Raw genomic sequence first — 9609 nt, 5'->3', positions numbered from 1 at the left:
TTGAGAATGTCTGCCCCCCCTGCCTCTGAAATATCTTCCTCTTCCTCTTCATCCACCTCTTCCTCTTGTAGAATCTTGAGCAGGATGCCTTTCTTTATGAGCAAGGCACACAGTCTCTTCAGAAGATTCAGGGGTTGTCTTCTTTCCAAAAGCTTTCTCTCTTTCAGCAAACTTTTTCACAAGAGAGTCAAAGGTTATATCTTTGAGATTTCCATTTGCTTTCAAAGACTCAAGATAATTGGAGTAAGTAGGATAAAGTGCCTTGAGAAAAGCAATAAGAGGGATATCCAGCTCAACCTTAGTGGAATTGATATCATGCATCATAGACTTTACTTCAGATGCAAGAGCAAGAGGATCATTATTTTGCAGTTCAAGAGTGAAGAGTTTAATCATGAGTTGAACAACTTCAAGTGTAGAATGTGAGTCATAGAGTTCTTTCAGCTTTTGTAAGGCTTCAAAGACAGTTGAATATGACGAAATATGGTGACTCACTTCTTCATTTACAGATGTTGTGATTAATGCATAGGCTTTGTTGTTCTTGTTTTCCCAAATGACGAGCTTTTTGTCTGAGGTAGGCTGTACTGGGTCATTGTCTCCTTCTCCAACACACACTCCTTTCCACAACTCATTGAAGATGAAGGTGTGTTTTATCATCCGGGACCATTCAAGATAGTTCTCCTTGCCAGTGAGAACTATTCCTACCATGGATATGATTGAATGCATTCTGTAAAAAACTTTTGCTGATAGAAAAAAATATTTCTGCCAATATACAGTAAAAATGTACTCAAAAGGGCATTCTCAGAAGATTTCAAATCCACAATGTGACCCATATAAATCCATCATTATATAAATCCACCTCACATAAACCTCATATAAGTTTCATATATATCCACCATATAAATCTCATAAAACTTCACCATATAAATCTTATATAAATTTCCTATAAACTTCATATATAAATACCATGGTCATGACCATGTAGGTCAACGCATTCTTTGAACTGTAATTTTCAGCGGTTAACCTCGGCAAATACTCCTGTGTAAAAGTTCTTTAACCCCTTGGAAAAAAAAATGGCACCAGAAATCAAATCGGACCCAACTGTAGGGACAGAAGCACAGGCTCTCGCTTGAAAGTGAAAAAAATGTGCACAAAAATTTCACCCAATTTGCAGAGGCATACACACATACGTCAATTAGTTCGATGTAATATTTACAATTTGGAGAAAAATACAAAAGCATAAGTGTGGAACGGATCTTTAAAGCCTGAAAAATTATCAGCTTTCATTCGATTGCATTCTTCAAAACACCAAAATCCCCAATGTCTTCTCTTTTCTTGTCATCTCCACGCATGAAAAGGTCAGCACATCTCCACGCATCTCAGGTATTATCACCACAATAGCCACGCATATCAGATTCATTAACAAAACATGAGCAGGCATATCATGTTGTCTCAAATATTCACACGCAGTGTTAATATCTGTGTTAATATCTCTCAGGCCTATTAACAACAACAGTGTTTTCATTGAAAAAGAAACTATATGCGTATAACAACGTTCAAATATATGAAACTTCCATCGTTCAAACATATGAAAGTGATACTAGGTCAGATACCATGTTCAACGTTCAAACAAAGTTCAATTATTACCATGATCAGCGTTCAAACACCGTTCAATTATTACAATAGCGTTCAATGACCAACGTTCAATTATTACCATGCGCATCGCCTTAATACCATGTCCAGGCAGAGATACCATGTCAGGCAGAGAGTGCAGGTACAACGACAGCGCAAACGTTCTCATGTCAGATGAATGTCAGACAGAGAGCGCAGGTACAGAGAGAGTAGGGATGGCAAACAGAAGCAGGTAATCAGTTACTGAATTATATGGGGAGCAGTGGAGCGGACCGGGAGTTACAAGGACATAAAGGCTAAAAAAAGGAGCTGGCTCTGATACCATGTTAGGCCAGGCAGTAACTCCACAAAACAAAAACTGATTCGTATATCATTCCAAAGGTAGGTCTTTGTTATATACAATAGGGAGTGACTGCTCAGTTCATCTCCTGATGACTGTTCACATTCCTAATTTAATTATTTACATAAAATTCACCCAATCACAAGGATTAGGTGTCAACAGCAAGCTACTATGTGCCTTCCATGGTGTGTGAAGATTATAATTAATGCTATTGGTTTGTATCACTTCTTCTTACTAGTTTGTGATGGAACAAGCATAGGAAGCTACATGTTGAGTAGTGTGGCCCCACGTCACACCTAAGCCTGGAGGATATTCCCTAGAAGTATGAGCAGGAGCACATAATATAACAAGCAGGATGTAAAACCAGGTTTCCATGACAGAAATGCGAGTCTGGCAACCTAGTTATTGGCATAGAGGTGTGGGCCCCAAACAGGTCAACCCTGGACAATTTGCAAGAGTGCAAAGTAGAGAGGAGTTGGGTAACAGAGCCTAGGAGACAATAATATTGGCATCAAATAACGGTCGTCACATTATATATATATATATATATATATATATATATATATATGGTCGCATATGATTGCATAACTGAGGGTGTGGAACCCAAACCCATGAATAGGTCGACAACAATAAATAAATGTTAAGTTGTGCTAGGATATTAGCTAAGTGGGTATGGTCATGTGGTTGCCACATTGTCAAAATAATGATATATCACTTTCTAATTCATGAGAATTTCAAATGGTCACATCTCTTGATCCAATGGTTGGATTGAGGTAAAGTTTTATATCACCATAATCGTCTTGATGAAACAAATGCAATGGTGAGATCAAACTTAGGCTTTAAGTGAGTTGAAAAAATCGAAATTTGTATACCCCATTTCCATAACAACACCTTTGATCATGAGTCAACATGATAACGACTTCTTTCTAACCTTAACTTAAGCTAGATTTAATAAAAAATATATTACATTAAAAAACATTAAATATGAAAAACACTTTTTCCTAATATGATATACACATACATACATTAACTTTCAATTTCAAATATATTAATTTTAATACTGATTTTCCTAATATTTTAAATGACCAAATTCTTAACTTTTTTAATAACCAAAATTTTAAAGTTTTCATAATGCTTCTCTTCCCAAAAAACAAACATTATCAAACAAATCAAGTAAATCCTTCCTTCTTCTTTACTGTTAAACTTCTATACGCGAAAATCGACCTCAATTAATGTAATTATAATTAGCAAACTCCCACATTCTTGATGCTATTTTATTGACATTCAAAGATATTACGAAAATCTTCAAAACAAAATTATTGTGTTAATCTTTTTATTGGCTATAGTATATTATATCTTTATCTTTTCTGGTTGAAAATAGTTTACATATAATGTTAAATATTGATTTTTATAATGGTTTTTTCTTATATTAGATCTGAAGGTTAATAAATTAATTATTGTTTTCACTTTAATTTAATGTAATATAGTTAATTAGATTTATTTGAGATGATCATAGAAATTATTTTTATCTTTTTTATCTCGATTTTACTTTTTTATCTTTTCTATCTAGATTTTAGGTCATAAATGATATTACTCGATTTTACTTTTTTATCTTTTCTATCTAGATTTTAGGTCATAAATGATATTACTCGATTTTACTTTTTATCTTTCTTATCTAGATTTTACGTGATAAATGATATGATGAATTAATCTTTCTTATCTAGATTTTACGTGATAAATGATATGATGAATTAATATTGAGTATAAGGCTTCTAACCTTGTTATAAAAAAAATTTAATTAGAGAGGGAATGTTTTATAACATGATGTAGATTAATTAATGAGAGGGTATTATATTAATGTGTTCTTTATGTGAAGGTCATCAATTTGAAACTTTGTGAGTAGAGAAAATCCATTTATGTTAATAATCGATATGTCTAAATGTCTTAGATACCTCTAAATCATAGGTTTTTAGTGAAAAATTAATCCAAATCATAGATAAAGTATCGAACCCGAAGAAAAAAAAAGTATATATATATATATATATATATATATATATATTAATTATATTTCTTCTCATAAATGGTTAAAAAGGTTATAAAGGTTGGTTACCCTTACACTATGAAGAAAATACCTCTAGATCATAGTTTTTTTAGTGAAAAACTAATCCAAATCATGGGAAAAGTAGTAAACTTAAAGAAAAAAAAAGTAGTAAGTATATGTATATATATATATATATATATATATATATATATATATTTGTGTGTGAGAAAAATATTATTTCTTCTCATAAATGATTAAAAAGGTTATGAAGGTTGGTTACTCTTATAGTATGAAGAAAATGTGTAATTCCTTTCCTCACATGCATTCCTTTTAAAATGAAAATAGAATATTCTCTAAATAAAAAAGAAAATGTTCACTATGATTATCAATTAGTTGTTGATAGTACATCCGAGTATGAAGCAACCCTTGATATTACAACCTAGTATGAAGGAGATGTGGTAATGTAGTAAAATTATTTCACTTTCAATATCAACTATAACTAAAATATTTCTATATCCATGTGAAGTAACATCATTTTATATTAACTTTTAAAAGAGATAAAATAATTAGGAGTTAAAAAATTCTTATATTTTTATTTTTAAGTATGAAGAAAATGTATAATTTTTATGCTTTTAAAAATCATTTCAATCAATTTAAATTATATATATAACAAAATATTTCATATATATATATATATATATATATAAAGATTACTTCATAACAAAATATTTTAATGTCCAGAGAAAAAGTATTTGAAAGTAAAATTAATAGATTACTTCTTAATAAGAGAAAATTAATATGTGATATAAAATAAATATCAATGTAGTTTATAATTAAAATATTTCAATATATATTGTTAGGTAATATTTACTTGTATTAAGAAAAAAAAAAATTAATGTGGACAATATTGTTTATAAATAATATTATCCATCAATTCCAAGTTTAAGTTGAAGTAGTCTACACAATCTACATGTCTAAAAATATTTTCAAGGCATTAAATTTATTTATGCATTCAAAAATGCAATTTAAATAATGAAACATTACATGTGGTGTATATGTAGAACTAGTGTAAATACATCTTAACCACAGGCCTATTAAGCTAGAGGACCAAATCAACTAAAAATATATTTTGTAAAATGTTGAGTAAAAAAAATATTCTCTCAAAAAAAAAAAAACAAAAAACAATGTGCATTATAATTTAAAAAATGAGATACATATTTGATTAGTTTTAATTAAAAGTATTATAAAAGATCGCAAAGCTCATTGTGTTTATTGTTGATATCGCAACCCAGTCAGAAGGTGTGGTTGATATTACAACCTAACATAGAGATATGGTAATGTGGAGAAACTATTTCACTTTCAATATTAACCATAAATAAAATATTTCTATATTTTCACTTTCAAATATGGGGAAGTTGTTTAATTTTTATACTTTTTAAAAATATTTCAATACAAAACTAAAATAAATTATTTAAATATCCATGTGTATATATATTCCCACCGCATAAAGAGTAAAAGCAATTGAAAGTAAAAAATAAATAAATTACTTCATAATAAGAGTAATATAAAATCAATATGTAACATAAGATTAATATTAATGTGGCTCATAAATATAATATTTCAATATGCTCAAAATTGAAAGTGTGTGATAGAGCTTGAAACTTGAATGATTGGATAAACCTTGGAGATATGAATCTAACGCAATTCGGGTGGGGTGGGCGGGGTGGGCGGGTGGGCTGTGGGCGGGTGGGATGGGCGGGGCGGGCGGGGTGGTCTCTCAAATCTGACATGAGATGCTCCCAGAAACGTTCTGAGAGATGCTCCCAGAAACATTCTGAGATTTTTAATTATCACTGGTTTTTTTGTGGTCAATGGTGGAAGGCCACGTGGGCCAACCCAGAGTGGCCACATGGCCTCCAAGTGGCACATTAAAATTTGTTTGGAGACCGAACAACACCCCCGGAGTCGAACCCAAGACCTCGCGCATATCAACCAAGGCCAACACCATCACGACATCGCTATGTCACTTGACATATGAAGAATGCGAATTATATTTGAAGTTTAGAATATGCGCATGTAGGGGAGGGGAAGGGCTAAGCCGTAACCCCTGGCCACCCCTGCACCACAGGACCGCGAGCATGGGGCCAAGGGCCACAGCCTAGCCCAACCCTCACAGGGATTTACATAGTCATATGCCAAGTCCAAAGACCAGGAGCGCAAATGAAACAGGGGCCAGCCCCGGGTCGTATGACCCCTCAAGTGACCAACAACGCAACGGACTTAAGAGGGGCTAGGGGGTCGAACCATGGTCACATGTGGGATGATAGAATCAAGGGTGCGCGGAGACAAGGTCTAGACAGAGCCCCCAAATGTCGGTTCTTTTCATGGTCATATGGTTGCCATGTGACCAGGAATTTTGGGATTGGGGGCTTAATGACACCCTTAATGGTCCTTCAAATTCGTCCGTCGAGCGGCAATTGTTCCCGGTTTAGTGCATCGGTTTCGCGTTTGGGGCGCTCAAGCCAAGTTGAGGCTGAATTGTAGGATGGTTAGCTGCAAAATATGGGAAAATGAAAAAACAAGCATAACTTTATCACTGTTTGGCCAAATGAAGTGCAGAAAGAACCAAAATAGAGGTTTTTTTTACAGTGTTGGATCCATTGGAGACATCAGTGTTGTTATTTGAGTTGTGTAAATCATATAAACACAATTTTGAATTTTTTTAATGAAAGAGGCCCTGCATTGGAAGCTAGACCACGAGAAATATCCCAAGGGAGGGGTGAACTCCTTTATCATGCTTGTATTATGTGTTTCAGATATGTTGGATTTGTCTCTGTATGGTTGTAAAATGTGGCTAAAATTCACTTGTTTATGTGTTTAGTACACTGATCCTCTACCCAAAACACATATAATTATAGCTTGCAAATTGCTAAAAGAACTTCAAGTTTACACATTCATTCTCTGTATGGTTGTAAAATGTGGCTAAAATTCACTTGTTTATGTGTTCAGTACACTGATCCTCTACCCAAAACACATATAATTATAACTTGCAAATTGTTAAAAGAACTTCAAGTTTACACATTCATATGAGCAGTATTAAGTAATATTATTTGTATTTAAAAAAACATTTTAATGTGGACAATGTAGTTAATAATTAAAATGTTTTAATGTCTATGTTAAGTAAAATATTTTAACCTCAATTATGTAAACATTTCTACCTTTTGACCCAAGTATTATTTTGGATCAATTTTGTTTTGAATCCAACAAGTCCAAGTTTAAGTTGTGTAGCCTACACAATCTACTTGCCAAAAGGGATTTTCAAGGCATTGATTCTATTTATGCATTTAAAAATGCAATTTAAATAATGAAAAAATTACATATAGTGTATATATAAAACTAGGGTAGATCCATCTTAACAACGAATCTAGCAAGAAGATCAAATATCTCCACGTGCAAACCTTTCTTTAATTTTTGAACTCTAGAATAGATTTGCATCTCAATGGATTTGATCTCTTTGGGCACTTAATTTTAGATCCATGGTTAAGATTGATCTATACTAGTATTGTAACAAATATTTGGAAATTGGTATTTAACATGAGTGTAAGGTATCATAAGAGAAGATGATTCTCATCTTCAACTCTCTTACTATCACAAATATGGCAAACTCTATTGACCCACAACATTTTAAAACTTTTCCAAGCCCCCATTTGGCTATGGAGCTCATGAGAATTTAGTTATATTTTAATAATGTGGATTTTCTTCTTTACATTAGTCAAAATAGAAAGTAGTTACTTTTAATTTTCTAGATTGGGGTTGATCACCTCCTTGTAATATATATTTTTTCTAATAACTCTTTATCACACCATAATTTATCCTTAATTTTAGATAAATAATACTTTTAATATTATATTATTCCATGATGATTTGGCCAAGACCCAGCATATTTATTTCACCCTCACTTAAGTTGCAAGTGGTCTTCACAAGAGTTCGTAACAATATTAAAAAAAACACATCCTCCTTGTTGTTCATCTTATTTTTATACATTGGGTAACTAGTCATAGACATTGTTTCAATGGAGAAAAGACTCAATTTTAAGAGGAGAATAAGATATGGTGTTTTGCCTTTAATTTTGAAATTGAAATTTTTATTTTTTTTGGATTTGCTCTATATTTCTATATAGTTCTCTAGGGACATTGTTGTCCTAGACTTCACAACCATATAAGATAACACAAATGAGAAGAGTTTCAAAGTAATTTTTCTTTTTATCCCATAGCCAAAGTTCTATTATCTTATCATTGTTTTCAAGTCCATAATAAGATTTCCACCCTCCATTTATCATCTTCTCAACGCTATAGTTTCAAATAAACTCATGTTGAATATCAATTCTAAGATATTTGTATGAAATCACTTCCTCCAAGTTGTTGTTGTCATACATGAAATTAGTCCAAGTGATCTTTAAAATTTAATTACCATAACCTTTCATTTTGTTAAAACTAATAGTCATACCCATACTCAAACATAAATCCTTGAACATTTTTAGTTACTTATCAAGATCATAAGGACCCCTCCTTAAGATAAATATCTTGAACACAAAGGAAGAAGGTGGTTAATATAGTAGTGGGAGTACAACCTCTTTTTTACAAACAACTCAAGTTAACTTGTTAAATATATGCCAAATAGAGTAGGGGACAAGGGATAACCTCCCTTACTCGTGTATTACAATTAATTCTTCTAACTAATGCTCAATGTTCCTAAATTAGCACCTACATTCTCATACAACCTAATAGTAACAACTATCAACTCTAGAGGAACTTTTAGCCCTTTTAACTTATTCAAAAGGTTAGCCTTGGACATTTTGTCAAACTCTTTTCTAAAGTCAATGAAATAATATAAGAGATTGATTTTACTATTGTAACACACATTCATAATGATTCACAATGGTTCTCCTCTTAAAATGATGAATCACAATGATCTTAAATCTAACATGACATTTAACTCTTTTCTAATGACTTTCTAACCATATGCAAATGTGTTTTTACAAAATATTCTATATTATTTGATTAAAAAAAGTTTAATTAAAATGATCTTATAATTGAAGATATTATTTTTATCTTTATTTTTAAAAATAAATATAATAAGATTTTAAGTTTAAAATGATCATATAATTAAATATATTATTTTTATCCCCACTTTTAAAAATAAATATGAATATAATAACACTTTTAATTTTAAAATTTAGAAACTCGCTATTTTAAAATTTGAAAGCTTATAGCTAAGGGGAATGAGGATAAGCCTCTTAATTTATAACTTTTACCGAGTAACCTTCAATGTTCTTATCATTTTCTTTTAATAAACCAATCAACTTTAAATTCTACATTCTAGGTCATTTATTAAAAATTTGTTCCATTCCATTAAAAAAATTGATAGTAAGAATTCTAAACAAAAACAAAAAATCCCTTTTTACCGATCAAATTCTACTTCCAAAGTTTCTTTATAATTTTAGGAAAAAGAACATAAAAATAGATTCATAGATTGAAGGGAAAATTCCAATATGTATGAACTCTTACGGTTAAATTTATGAAAAACTCATCCTGAATTC

This window comes from Pinus tabuliformis, chromosome J (genome assembly GCF_031772625.1).
Source record: "Pinus tabuliformis cultivar Carrire ecotype Pingquan chromosome J, CPIR1, whole genome shotgun sequence".
Taxonomy (NCBI): Eukaryota; Viridiplantae; Streptophyta; class Pinopsida; order Pinales; family Pinaceae; genus Pinus; species Pinus tabuliformis.
Note: the sequence above shows the minus strand (reverse complement) of the source record.